This window comes from Chionomys nivalis, chromosome 6, assembly GCF_950005125.1.
Source record: "Chionomys nivalis chromosome 6, mChiNiv1.1, whole genome shotgun sequence".
Classification (NCBI taxonomy): domain Eukaryota; kingdom Metazoa; phylum Chordata; class Mammalia; order Rodentia; family Cricetidae; genus Chionomys; species Chionomys nivalis.
This window is the reverse complement of record NC_080091.1, coordinates 77,637,172-77,651,371: the sequence shown is the minus strand read 5'-3', so window position 1 is coordinate 77,651,371 and position 14,200 is coordinate 77,637,172.

Here is a 14,200-nt window from a genome sequence, read left to right as displayed (position 1 = left end):
GAAGCCTATGAGGAGACAATCGCTGAAAGAGCGCCATTTTCCAATTCTTTGCTACTCCAAGTGTGGTCCAGGATCTACCCCATCAGTATTAGCTACAAGCCTGGAGACGTGCAGACTCCAGGCCACAGGCCTGACCTCCAGATGCAGAATCTGCGTTTCCCACAAGGTTCCCCAAATGAGCCACACTGTTTCATGGGGCTCCAGCCCTTATCTCAGAGAGCACCTCAGGTCACAGGGTGCTTGTCACCCAGAAGAGTAACTTGTTTACAAAAGATTAAATGCGTAGGGGATGTTTGTTTGCTTGCTTGGGTTTTTAAGAGGCATCAGTTGAGCCTAGTTTGGTGGCACAGGCCTTCAGTCCCAGAACTTGGGAGGCACAGGCAGGCGGATCTCTGAGTTTGAAGTCAGCCTGGTTTACACAGATGAGTTCCAAGACAGCCAGGGCCGCACAGAGAAACCCTGTTTCTGAAAAAAACAAAACAAAGTCATCAGCTCATCAACTCATAGGTAATTTTGGGCTGTTAGAGTAACTCCCTAATGTCATCAGGGATTTAACATCATTCTGTCTTCACACTTTGCTACGATTGATTGGTTGATTGACTGATTTATGAGACAGTCTCACTATGTAGCCCAGGTTGGCCTTGAATCAAGTTCCTGCTGCCTCTTCCTCCCAAGGGCTGGGATTTCGGGTGCACAGCATTTCCACCTCCAAACCTTTAGCGCCTGACTGACCATTAAATGAATGGATGCTGAGATACCAAGTACGCATTTCATAGGGAGGTAGGGGGGGGTCACATGACCGGCAAATCAAGGTTGTGAATGTAGGAAAGCAGGAAAGGGTGGAGATTGGAAATTCATGCTCAGCCATCCGAGAGTGATGCTTGGCACACTTCTGAACTCTTACCTACCATGCTGGCTCAGTCTTTCCATTTCTTTAAGATAGAGCCCGTGAGTAGGACAGTAAGAATCGTCTCTAATACAAATGTTTACAAGATCCTATTAAACATCCTCGGCCAGCTTCCTCTCTGTCTACCTTAAAACAGTCCTTCTGTAAACAGATACACTATGAACCAGAGCCTGAACAGAATGGCCTGGAGTCTGGCACACTACCCTGTAACCTAATTCATGTTCTGAGCAGCCGTCAGCACCCAGGATAAATTCTGACTTCCTTCTGGCCAAGAAGAAGGGCAAAGGTGGGGACAAAGCAGGAATGAGGACATATAGTGACAGAGAGCATAGCGAGTAATTTTTCTGTTTCTGAGTGTTCTGTTGGTACCAGTCTATGCACGGAGGAAAAGAAATGCTACCTAGACGACCGTGGGGAGAGCAGATGCTGTGCAGATCTGCCAATGGGCAGCGAGGGACGCCAAGCAAGGTCTAACACTGGGTCAGAACCCATTTCACATTTATGTATGGAAGGGGTCACTCTGTTGTTGAAACCCCTAGAAGACGACTCTCAGGAGTTGGTTCTCTTCCTCCACAATACAGGTTCCAGAGAGTGAACTCAGATCGCTGATTTGGAGGTCAACGCCTTTACCAGCCAAGGTTAGAAGTCTTTCAAGTATGTATGAGCCATGCTGCAAGCAAGAACAATTCAGGACAAGAAAGGTTAGTCAAAGTATGTCTTACTACGTTGAAAGACCACTTCGGGTACTCAAGCATCCAGAGTCCTTGACTAGCACATGCCGGGAGGCAACAAGACTTTCACATGGGAATTTGTTGCAACTTCTAGCCAACTCGAGTTGCCTTTTTTTTTGAATTATAAAACAAGGATAGCAATCTTTATTAAAGTCTTGTAAATAAGCAACTTTTATCCCTACAAGTACTAGAGAAGACTGGGGATGGTTTATGTTGCCACATAAGGCTTAATGAGAAGTTAGAGTGCTGGGGGCAGAGCTTGAAGGAGAAACTTCCATTTCTTGATTAAAAGACACACACAGAGCAGACAGTGTCCTTTGCCATGAACTAGCATTGTTATGTCTTCAGAAACAAAGATAGCCAAAAATGAAAATGAAAAAATAAACTATAAAAAATTACCCGACCCTCTTATTCATCTTATTGTTTTAGTGTACCGTACTGGGGGTAATGATATACTTGGAGCCATATTAGAAACTGCAGTTCAAGCCCTTTCTTTGTCCTGAGAGAATAAAGAGTCTTCCAAAGTGGGGAAAATGGCTTTTGTTTAGGAAGACATCCTGGTATTTTTGAGGAAATGTGGGGAGAAGGAAGGGGCGAGAGAGGAGGAGGAAGAGAAGAGGAGGAGGATGCTGAGGGCTGTAGCGGGAAATCCAGAGTTGGTCCTGGGAGTTTAGGTAGGAGGCTACCTGGGCATTTTAAGAAACACAAGAGATGGAAGTGAGGGAGAACCATGAATGAAAAAAAAAAAAAAGAAAGAAATACAAAGGAAAGGAAACATGACCATTCCTAGTGAGAAAGTTTTCTATAGATTTGTGGGAGATCATAGCCAGAGGCAGGGACATCTGCAAGAGTCCAGAGTGGACCTGATCAGACTGAGCTGGGCCATGTGGGGAGGGTCTGGGAAGAGGGAAGAGGGAACCAGGTGCAGCAGCCAGGAGGTTCAAAGAAAGATGAAAAGGTTGAGTAACCAAAGGTTGGATTACATAGGAAAGGGCAGCTGGGGGAAGGGCAGCCTAGCCCCCTGGGCTGGAGAGTTCAGGGTAGGGGTGGGTATATCAGCCAAGAGGGCCTTGTAACAGGTAGGGACCTAGGGATGCTGGGAGAACCTGGTGGCCAGGTTTACTGTGATATGTGAAATAGGCACCTCAGCCATTTGTCCCAGGTTTGAAAACTAATAAGGCAATGATAGTAATTGTCAGCTGCCCTGGAAGGGAACCAGTGGAACCTGGAGTCCTGGGTTCAGGGGCTGCACACTGCTTCTCTCTCTGCCCTCTTTGGCATCAGCATCCGTTAGATTTTAGGAACTCCACTTACCTCAAGAGCTCCCAGTTAGAGCCCCAGCTGATCCATCTTAATATGTCTCCTGCCCCCAAGGCTCAGGGGAACACATAAGACTCAATGAAGTAGGGGCAGAAAGATTGTAAGAGCCAGAGGACCAGGAAATTTGCATTTTCTTCCTGTGATGGGAGCATCTTTGTGACCTGGACACATGTCAGACCAGGGTTTAGGAGAGCAGCAGCCACTGCCAAACAGGTGTCACGACGCCTGGAACTGTGACACGGTGCTCTTCACAAACAAATGTGGGAACAAAGAAGCTGTGTTCCTAAGACCCGCTGCCTCCCTCTCACCATCGGGTTGCACTAAAGGCAGAGGGTACGGCCTGAAAAGATGCTCTTCCCGACCCACAGCAACTGTGACTTCTTGTGAGACTTTGCTGCCTAAGTTTGGGAAAACGTAAGAAGATTTGAATTTTCAGTGGAGCTTCCCTCCACATGGAAGTACCTTCACAAACTTCCCTGGCAACTAGTGACACATGCACTGGACGCAACATCTCATTGGCCAAAGTGACGCACACGACCGTATCTCACCCCAAGTCCATAAACCCCTTATTGAGACTCCTTTCCAGGAAGTTCTACATTGTATCAATGAACAGTCAGAACTAGCCATTGTAGCCACAAAGAATACAATTCACACAACATGATGTTCACAAATATATCTTGGAACAGAAATCTTTCTATGATCAAACCGTAAAAATGTCAAATTTTTCTACGTATTTACTCACTTTGACCTCAAAAAAGATAATAAAGGAAAAGAGTGTGTGTCTTTTAGGCTACTTTTGGGCCACAAGAGCCTGAGTATTTAGCTGAGAATGCAGATCTAATGCCTGTGTCCTGCACAGCAGAGGCAGATGTAGACAGATATGGTTAGGCAGTTGGGCCAGGCCTCTCCCTCAACCTCTCACCATTCCTGGGATTCTCATCTTTTCTCCTCACAGTCACAAAATAACAGCTCCAATTCCAGGCACCACATCCCATAGCCAGTGTCCAAATGCTGAAGGAGAAAGCCCAGGTTCCCCTTTTAGGCATTTCTTTGTTTATTTTCTACCAGAAGGAAAGCTCTTTTCTGAGCATCTCCCCATCATCAGTCTTGTCCTTCCTTCTCATCGTTAGGCATCCAGCCACATACCCACTTCATGGCCTATAATTGGTACATCAGAACACACTGGTGCTAACTGCAGGAGCTTATTAAAGATTTGATAAATGAGCCAAAGGGTGAGTAGAATTGCCGTGCTTGGTTAGGCTAGTAACAGCACATTCCTGGATCCCTGTAACTGGAAGGTTTCTCTTCTGCCCGCCAATTCCCAAATAACCACCAAGAGACTTAATACTAATTACAAACTGTTTGGTCTGTTAGCTCAGGCTTATTATTAATTAGCTCTTAATTAACAATTTCTTAAATTAACCCATTTCTATTACGTTATAATTTTACAGAAACCCCAGGGAACCGCATGCCAGGATAAACACGCAGCCTTGGGCTCTGTGCCCAGTTGAGTAGAGAATGACTAATGCATGGGACAGCTCTCAACAAGAAATGCAGTGGCTTTCAGAGCATTGCCTTTCTGCAGAAGCAGGGCTGAGCCTGGGCAAAGGTGAACCTCAGGATGAGCGTCCGAGAATCACATACCATTTCCGCCCGTCAGGAGTCTATGGCCTTTTCTTCCCCTACTCCTACCTCCTTCCATCAAAACTTCCCTGCTTTGTGTGTCATCCTTTCGGGGTTTTCACTTGTTTAGTAACCCCCAAGTTCACGGAACGACTTCAGCAAGCGCACGCTTAGGCTTTAAGACGAGTCTTTGGTGCCTGCGCTCCACAGTGCATGCTGTGTGAATTCTCTCCTTGCAATACTGTGATTTTTAAATATCTGCCATTCTTTTTAGTACTCGACCTGGAATCTTTCGGTTTCATGAGAAACAGCTTTAAAATTCCATTCAGTCTGGTGAACTTTTGTCTGGAGGTATTCAGCGTCTCTAGAGGTGACCGAAAGAAAATGCAATCGTTAGCAAAGACTGGGATGGAAAGTCCTGTGACTTAGCAGCAGATGTGTGGCTGTTAGAACCCACAGGAGAATCCCAAACTTTCCTCAGTACTGACCAAGGCATCAGTGCAGGGCACACCAAGACTCTCAGGGGCAACCTCAGAGTCTACCCTGCTGAGGAAAACAAAAACCAAAAACCTTCTATGAGGCAACTTAAAATATACCAGGGGACAAAATACCACAGATTGATACAGTTGCCCTCAATGTCCACGGGGCTTCACTGTCCCATGTGGACATTCCAAGTCAATGGTTGCTTGAGACATGTGCATATAACCTATGCATACCCTGCCATATTGCTGAAACCTCCTCTAGATTACCTACAGTATTAATACAACGCAAATGCTCTATAAATAGCTGTTTAGGGAATAATCACAGAAGGGGATCTGTACATGTCCAATATAGATGCAAATATTAGATGTGCAAATAGGTTATGGGCTTTATTATATGTTTTTATCTATCTTGGTTGAATTTGTAGTTACAGAGCCTACAACGTCAATATAAAAAAAACTACAAAAATACAAAAAGCCCAACTCTAAGATACTTGGCCAGGTGATATGTAAGTTTCTCCTTTTGTCTCCCTGGAGGACTCTTTTCCATTTCCTCTAGTCCCATCAGGCTGCAGCCTCATTGCCTCAGGGAAAGAACACAGCAAGAGAGAAAATGAGTATAGCTTCAAAGTGGATTTGCTCCTGATTCTAAAAGCTGAGATGTTTAGAGTATTCTAGGGCTAAGACCTGTTGTGCAGGTGACCAAAGGAAGAGAATTTGTGCCATCTCTGAACTGGGAAGAGGTGTTCATAGGGGAGAATGAATAAAAAAAGGGGGGGGAGATGAGAGGTTGTGAGTTCTGCGAGCAGAAATGATGGTATCTGTCAACACAGTCACCGGGAAGGAAAGAAAGCCCTAGACAAAAACAGCTGTGTGCAAGCCAGTAGGGTGGATGGCAGCCTGGCACGCATGCCACATCTCAGGCAGGCCCTCTAGAAAGTCAGAGGACATGACGAGAACACGGGGAGAGAGCAACTCATATCAGCAGTTACCAGGGGACCAGGACCCAAAGGTCTTCCTGCTTCCGTATGTTTGTCCCTATTCCCCTAGTATCCTGGCGCTGAGGAGTCTTTGGGAACCCCAGAAAAATATGAAACGACTTTCCCACTAGCTGAGTAGTGAAAGGCTCAGAGTCAGAAAGCAAGGAGAATTATAAAGTCCCGTTTTCATAGATCTAAGTTTGTTCCTGGGTTTTGCTTCCCAAAAGTTGACTAGTGGTGTAGAAAAGGAAGCAGCAGGTAGTCTCAGGTCTGGAGGAGGTTGGAATCTGATTGTGGAGAGCCACTCTGAAGTCTCTGGATTGCCCAAACTGCCACTGCAGAGAAGAACTTGAAGACTTATTCGTTTCTCTGCTTAAGTAAAAGCTATATACTCCAGCAAAGCAATGTGCTACTTCAGATCAAAAAGACGCACACTTCTTGACGCTAACCTTGCCATGGCTTTTAAAAAACATATGAGGTGCCTTAGAATTGCCATGACTTAAAGCTGCTCATTAAGCACCTACTTATATGTTTGTTGGTGGGAATAATCCTAAGGTGAGAATTGCTAAGACACAGTGTTTACTTCACAAACAAGTTGAGGGAGATTTGGAACTTTTCCTAAAAGATAAAATTGATTCATCTGAGTCTGTGACTAATAGTCATGGGAGCCACTTGAAGGAGAACGCTTATGTTGGCAATGGATGCAAGGTCTTTTTCTCTTTTGGTCCGAAATCTTCACGCCTTGCAAATCAGCATGTTTCAGCCCGATCGGGTGAGTCAGGATTTCCCCAGGAAAGTAATATACAGCCAGTGTTCTCCGCCACCCATTTACTTAAAAATGCAAACAAACAAAAAACCTAGATTCAATTTTTTTCTAGAGTTTTAAGTTTACAGATAGAAAATGAACAAAGCTTACATCTTACATTAGCAGGATACATTTGATAAGTAATCAATGACCGAAATGAAGAGGTCATTCTTAACTAAAGTTCACAGTCGATGCTGAATTCACAGTGGTGCTGCACAGTCTTTGAGCTTGCATGAATACGCAATGTCAGGTGCCCATCAGAATCATGCAGAGTGGTATGGTCCTAGTCCTCTGTGCTCCCCCTCCTCACCACTCCTCCCTCTTCACCCTGCCTCCCCTCATCCCTCCAGCCCTGGAAACATCCAATTTGCTTTTACTCATTGCGCCACCTCAGAGATCATGGGATTCCAGAGATTGTGGGATTCCAGAGTTGTAGCTTTGTACAGATTCTCTGTAGCTTTGGTGCCTGTCCTGGAACTAGCTCTTGTAGACCAGGCTGGCCTCGAACTCACAGAGATCTGCCCACCTCTGCCTCCCAAGTGCTGGAATTAAAGGCGTGCACTACCACCGCCCAGCCACGGCTGTGCTTATAATGACCTTTGATGACTCCCAATCATCATTGTCAGAGCCCTATTCCCAGGTTCCCCAGAGTCCACACCCGCACTGCCCCCATGATGTGTAAGGAGGAATCCCGACAGTATGAAATAATCCAGCTCTTCAACAGAAGCAACCAACACCAGAATACAACTTTTTTTTTTCACTTGTGAACTAAATGTCTGGATTTGGTCCACCTTCTCAAAGAGGCATGTTCTGTTAAATCAGCAACTTCTCATGGTTAAATTCTGATTTTCCCATAGGAAACAGAGAATAAGGGAACTATTTCTGGAATGTAAAGGGACTGTGTCTTTGGTTTAGTGTTGCTGGAAGATAGCAAGACTGTATACCGCTTCAGTATTATTCGGGAGGTCTCCTGCCGGCTCCTGGGTGCAGCAGGGATTGAGATCCACGCCTAACCTAGAGACTGCTGGTGTCAGAGACTTCAGAAGACCCTACTCATCACAGGAAGCATGGGGAAACTGAGGTAGCGTATTATCTCCCTAACCAACTGAACTTTTTTGATAGTGCGTGACTTGAAGAAAGGGATAGCTTGACTGCAATTAGCCCCCATAATCCCAAAAGGAGCTGCACTATTAGGAGGTGTGGCCTTGTTGAAGTGGGCGTGGCCTTGGTGGAGGAAGTGCAGCACTGTGGATTGGGCTTTGAGTTCTCCCGTGTTCACGCCTCTCCCAGTGTCACAGATGACTTTCTGCCCAGTTGTATTTCTGTAGTGGTCTGCCAGGACCACATCAACTCTTTGGGGGGGGAGTTTCGAGACAAGGTTTCTCCGTAGCTTTTGGTGCCTGTCCCGGAACTAGCTCTTGTAGACCAGGCTGGCCTCAAACTCCCAGAGATCCGCCTGCCTCTGCCTCCCGAGTGCTGGGATTAAAGGCGTGCGCCACCACCGCCCGGCTGACCACATCAACTCTTATAAAGGAAAGCATTTCGTTGTGGATTTGCTTACAGCTTCAGACGTTTAATCTATTATCATCACGACAGGGAGCATGTGGTATACAGGCACCATGGTCCTGGAGAAATAGCTGGAACTGTGTACTAATCCACGGACAGAGAGAGAGAGAGAGAGAGAGAGAGAGAGAGAGAGAGAGAGAGAGAGAGAGAGAGAGAGAGACTGGGCCCGTTAGGCGCTTTTGAAACCTCAAAGCCTACCTCCAGCAAGGCCACACCTCATAAGATATACCTTAGGCCAGATCCCTTAAATCTCATAAATCTCACACACAGCCGTCCCTTTGGTAGATGCTATGAAAGCTAAGCTGCTGTACTTAGGGATAGCTTTTTCTGAAAGCGTCTTGCCTTCAGAAACGTGTACTTTTGTCCAACATTGCAACATTGATAATATGCTTTGAGACCATTTAAAACTGCTGGATCAGGAACTCTTAAAGAATATGATAAAGATGCCGAGGTGTAGCTCTCCACAGCTGATGGCCACTGGCAGGGGTGCAGGTGGGGAAGGATTCGTTTTGTTTCGTTTTTTTAAGGGCTGACCACTGGGAGTTTGACCATGCTCTGGTGTGTATATGAGCAGCACAAATTGGATCTCTGGGTTTTTTTTTTCCATTTTTGTGGAGGTCACAAGCGTTGGGGGGCAGATGTGGGAGGACTGAGAAGTGAGGGTGATCAGGGTGCATTATGTGAAATTCCCAAATAAATCATTAAAAATATGTTGAAAAATCACTCTGTTTTCCTACTGGTTTTCAGCCTTTTTAATAGTTTGTGCTATACTGGGTTGGGGGGGGGTCAGTCTTTCCTTGTAAAACTGTGGTAAGAGTTCTGCAGAAAACATATCCCCTTCTGAGAGTAGTGGCCCTGGCCTTTAATCCCAATATTCAGGAGGCGGAGGAAGGGAGATCTCTAAGTTCAAGGTCAGCCTGGTCTACACAGTGAGTTCCAGGCCAACCACGGCTACCTAGAGAGAGACTCAGTCTCCAAAATAAAAAATAGATAAATAAACAAATAAAACTTAGCAAATATCTGTTGTGTTTTGAATGAGAATGGCTCCCATAATCTCACAGGGAGTGGCATTGGAGGTATGACCTTGTTGGAGTAGGAGTGGCCTTGTTAGAGGAAGCAGGTCACAGGTGGCGGTCTTCAAAGTTTCAAAAGCTCCAGCCAGGTCTAGTGTCACTCTCTCTTCCTGCTTCTTGCCTGTTCAGATGTAGGACTCTCAGCCACTTCTTCAGGACCATGTCTGTCTGCATGCTGCCATGCTTCCTGCCATGACAGTAATGGACTAAACGTTTGCACCTGTAAGCCGGTCCTGTCGTAGGAGGCATTGTCCTTTGTAAGAGCTGGCGTGGTCCTGGCATAGATCCCCAGCCACAGACACCAGACACACACAACAAACAGATGATGGACAGACCACAGAAAACAGACAACAGAACGGACAAAAGACACAGTGAAAGGTGTGGCGAATTCAGATTTGGGCTCACTCTTGCTCTAAACTACTCCAAGAGGAAAAACCTTTACACTCTTTAACGCTGTCTTGATGCATTGTACCTCAGCAAACTATTAGCTCCAAGTTGCTTTGTTCCAAAGCTACATGGTGGTCTTTGGGAGCCAGAATTTAATAACAGTATTTTTGTTTCCATTTTATTGGTGATAAAATGGAGGCCCAGAGGGATTAGACATGGAGTCATAATGTGCTGTTCTACTCATGTAACTACACTGCTTCAAATGCTCGGGACATTTGAAGTCACATGATACAGTTTTTTTCTCTATAAATAGCCAGCTATGTGGTAACCATCCCCAGAGAAGCCTGAATTTACAGCAGACCCCTGACACTGGTCATGTTTTAAGTCTGATGAAGCCAGGAAGGGAGGGGGCGCTTTCAGACTCTTCAAGTCTCAAGGAATGTATGCAAGCTTAGGCATTACGGTTCATTCCATAAAGCTGCCTACCTGTGGCCACTGTGTTCCTGGCACCTGGGTGTGGCTCACTGCCCACTTACCCTGAAGGTTTCTGCTTCCCGATCTCCACTCCCTACAGCCACCTTCCCCTATCCCTGGCTAGATGCCGACGCTCTCTTGCAATCCCTCCCAGGATGCTCACCATCTGAGAAGTCCTAGCAGGCCACACCTTAGCCATAGGAACCAGAAAGGCAGGCAGACGCATGCTACGCTGGGTGGGAGCATTCTTTCACCTGGGAACACCTCCCAGATGGAAAAGGAAAATACACATCAAGTCTGAAAGAATGAATGTCTCCAGGCACCCTTTCCTCACGGCCCATGGTATAGTTGTTGCCAAAGCAGGCCAGTGGCCAGGACCTCCTCAGACAAGCCCTTTAGAATTCACAGCCTGCTGGGCATGGTGGCGCACACCTTTAATCCCATCACTCGGAAGGCAGAGATAGGTGGATCTCTGTGAGTTGAGGCCAGCCTGGTCTACAAAGCGAGTTCCAGGACAGGCTCCAAAACCACACAGAGAAACCCTGTCTCGCAAACAAACCAAAAGACAGAACTCAAAGCCTTCTGCAGCAGGAAATAAGAGTCTACCAAAGTGGGAGAGCTGAGCCTGTCGTGACCAACACACGTCTTACTCCAGTCACGCAGGTTACTGGCCAACCCTGGGTGGGCATAAGAAAACTGATGGGGGCTAATGGAGAAGTGTTACCTGCTCTTTCTACCAAAGTAAAACCTGTGTCCCCCAAGCCCGTGGAGAGCAGAAAACAGCTGGCAAAACCATTCCACTTTCCCCATTCCACTTTTGTGAGCCAAGACTGTGTGCAGTCTTTTCTTCTGTTAGCTTATTCTAGCTTCATAATCTATGATTTTATTTTGCAAAGTTATTTTGCAAATCCCAGTGGTAAAGAATTTGCATGTTTCTTACTATCTGCTATTCTGAGTATTGAAATAACCTCTCATAATTTCACCCACCAGTCTCCCCACTCCCACCCCTGCTCCTCCAACCAGGGACACGGTTTACTTTTTTATCTGGTGTATCCACATCATATGTGTTACGCATCTGTTAGCCACCTAATACCCATCTCCGTTACAGATTGTCCTTAAGGCATCAGAGTATTTGTCTTTAGGAAATCCTTATTTTGCTCAGTCATCTCCACCGAGTATAAGAAAAGTGACATAGGAAATTTAAATGTGCTGAAGAGAATATGTAACAGGCTTCCTTTAAGCAAAAAGGTAACTGATTCTAGCTAAATAGAAAAAATGCATACAGGATAATCTAGAGTAGTTGCTGCCTTCCTGACATATCAGAAGACCAATAACAGCCCTGTGCTGTACCACACGCCTGCATTCTTGCAGCTTCATCTCATCATGGAGGCACTGGACCAACTCACATCATCACAAGAAGGGAGACTATGTATGAAGATATTCTGAGAGCTATAGAGAGGGAGGGATCACACTAATAACATTGTGTTATGATGTTCTGTGGTAATATTAGCTATTGTTGTCACTTATAATGGCTACTTTATAAATTAAACTTTTCTTTCTTTTTTTGTTTTTATATTTTTATTTTATTTTCTTTGAGACAGGGTTTCTCTGTGTAGCCCTGGCTATCCTGGAACTAGCTCTGTAGACCAGGTTGGCCTTGAACTCAGAGATCTGCCAGCTTCTACCTACCACTGCCTGGTGTAAACTAAACTTTCTTATGGCCTGGCGGTGCATGTCTTTAATCTCAACATTCAAGAGGGAGAGGCAGGTAGATCTCTATGAGTTTGAGGCCAGCTTTATCTACATAGCTTGTTCCAGGACTGCCAGGGCTACATAGACCGTCTGAAAGAAAAAAAAATAGCCAAAATAATAATAATAAAAATAAATTAAATGGCTGGTTGTGGTGGTGCATGCTGGTAAGATTTGCTGAAGGAGGTAGAGGCAGGCGGATCACGAGTTCGAGGCCAGCCTGGGCTACACATTTAAAAAAATTAAAAAAAAAATGAAATGTTCTCATTTCTATTCACCCATAGAAAAAGCATAAATGGTTTGGCACTCTCCTCATTTTCAAATGTCCACAAGAGACTGGGAACATCTGCCCCAAGGACCTAGGCAGTTAGTACACTAACACACTGGCTGAGATGAAGCTAAGGCAGTGAGAGAAAGCATCCTGCTCTCTCTGCCCAGAGCCCAGTCATGATTTATAAGAACCAAAGATATTCTGTCCCCTCATCTCCCTAATTTACTTAACTCAGTAGCTTTCCATTGCCTTTAGGATGGAGACTAAAATGCTCAACTTGACCTCCAGAGTCCCTTCCTGCAGCTTCCTCTAGCATCTTGCAGCCCCTTCTGTTGGAGACACACTGACATTCTTTCAGCCTACGATCCGCTCTCCCTCTCTCCCGTCTGCTGCAGAGGATCTCCTAGAAGGCTGTAGGCAGTTCCTGAATCAAGAGGAGAGCTGAGGGCAAGGAACTGAGAGGAGTCCCAGCCTTCGAACCCCTAGAGCGGATGTCACTTCCATCCTGGCATCGTGCTCCTCAAGACCCAAAGTTTCAGACAACGGCACTAGGCCTGGACGGCCTGGGCGTGTGGCCTTCCTTTCACTAAGCCACTTTGAAGAAAAGTCACCATAATTGGTTTTATTATTTTTATTTTTTTGAAAAAGTCTCTTATATAATCCTGATAAACTGAAGCTTGATATTTAGACCAGGGGTTGACCTCAAACTCAAAGAGATCCTTCTGCCCCTACCTCCCAAGTGCTGGGATTAAAGGCGTGTACCACTACACCCAACCCCATAAAACTTTGTTACTTGTCTATGTTTTTTCTTTTGAAAATTTTACTTTATTTCATATGTATGTATGGATGCTTTGCTAGTTTGTAAGTAAATGTATCATCACATGCATTGTGCAAGGAGGCCAGAAGAGGATCTCGGATAGCCTAGAGCTGGAGTGACAGGCAATGGTGTGGTGCCGCGTGAGTGCTGGGAACTGGATCCGGCTCCTCTGCAAGCATAGTGAATGCTCTTCACCACTGAGCAGTCTTTCCAGCTCCCTCACTTACCTGTTTCCAGTGTAGGTCCCGGGGGTTGTACCGGGGGCCTGGCACATGTTAGACAACCACTGTCCCAACCCTAAGCCATGTGCCCATCACCCCGTGTAAAACGAATGAGAAGACGCTAGCTCCTCGAAAGGAAGCAGCAGATGTTCTCCAATGGGGGGAAAACTGGCTGAAAGATGACCCGAAACTCAAGTACATCCCTGAAACACAGATTCCCGCTCTCTGGAATGCCTTGCTGTCCTCTCTGATGTTAGTCAGGTTCCGGCTCAACTGTCTCTCCTTTAAAGAAAAGCTCCCTGGCTTTCCTAGGGGACTGAAGCTCTCTGTTCTGTTACTTCATGGCACTGCCTCATGGCACTGTTCTATGCCCATTTTACACTTCTTTATAAGGGGATGCTGCACAGATGAACAGGCCATGAGAACAGAACTGGCATCTCATTGGCTCACTGTGCTGTACCTCCTGCCCCTTGACCAGCACCTAGAAGAGCACTCAACATTCACTTGACGGGGAAAAAAAAAATCAAGCCATGTTTTTGATATTAATTATGCCATTTCTCTGTCCCAGAAAACACAGTGAAATTTAAAAAACAAATTTCAGTTCAAATTCACACTTTATTATATGTATTTTTTTCCATTTAATCTTTTCAACATTGTGGGAAGAACCTTATTTATATGTAAAGAAACAGAGATAGGGAATGAAGGAATTGATTTAAGTTTCAATGCCCAGTAAATGGCCCAGGAGAGCTACAAACCCAGGCAGGCAGATCTCTGAGTTCGAGCCCAGTCTGGTCTAC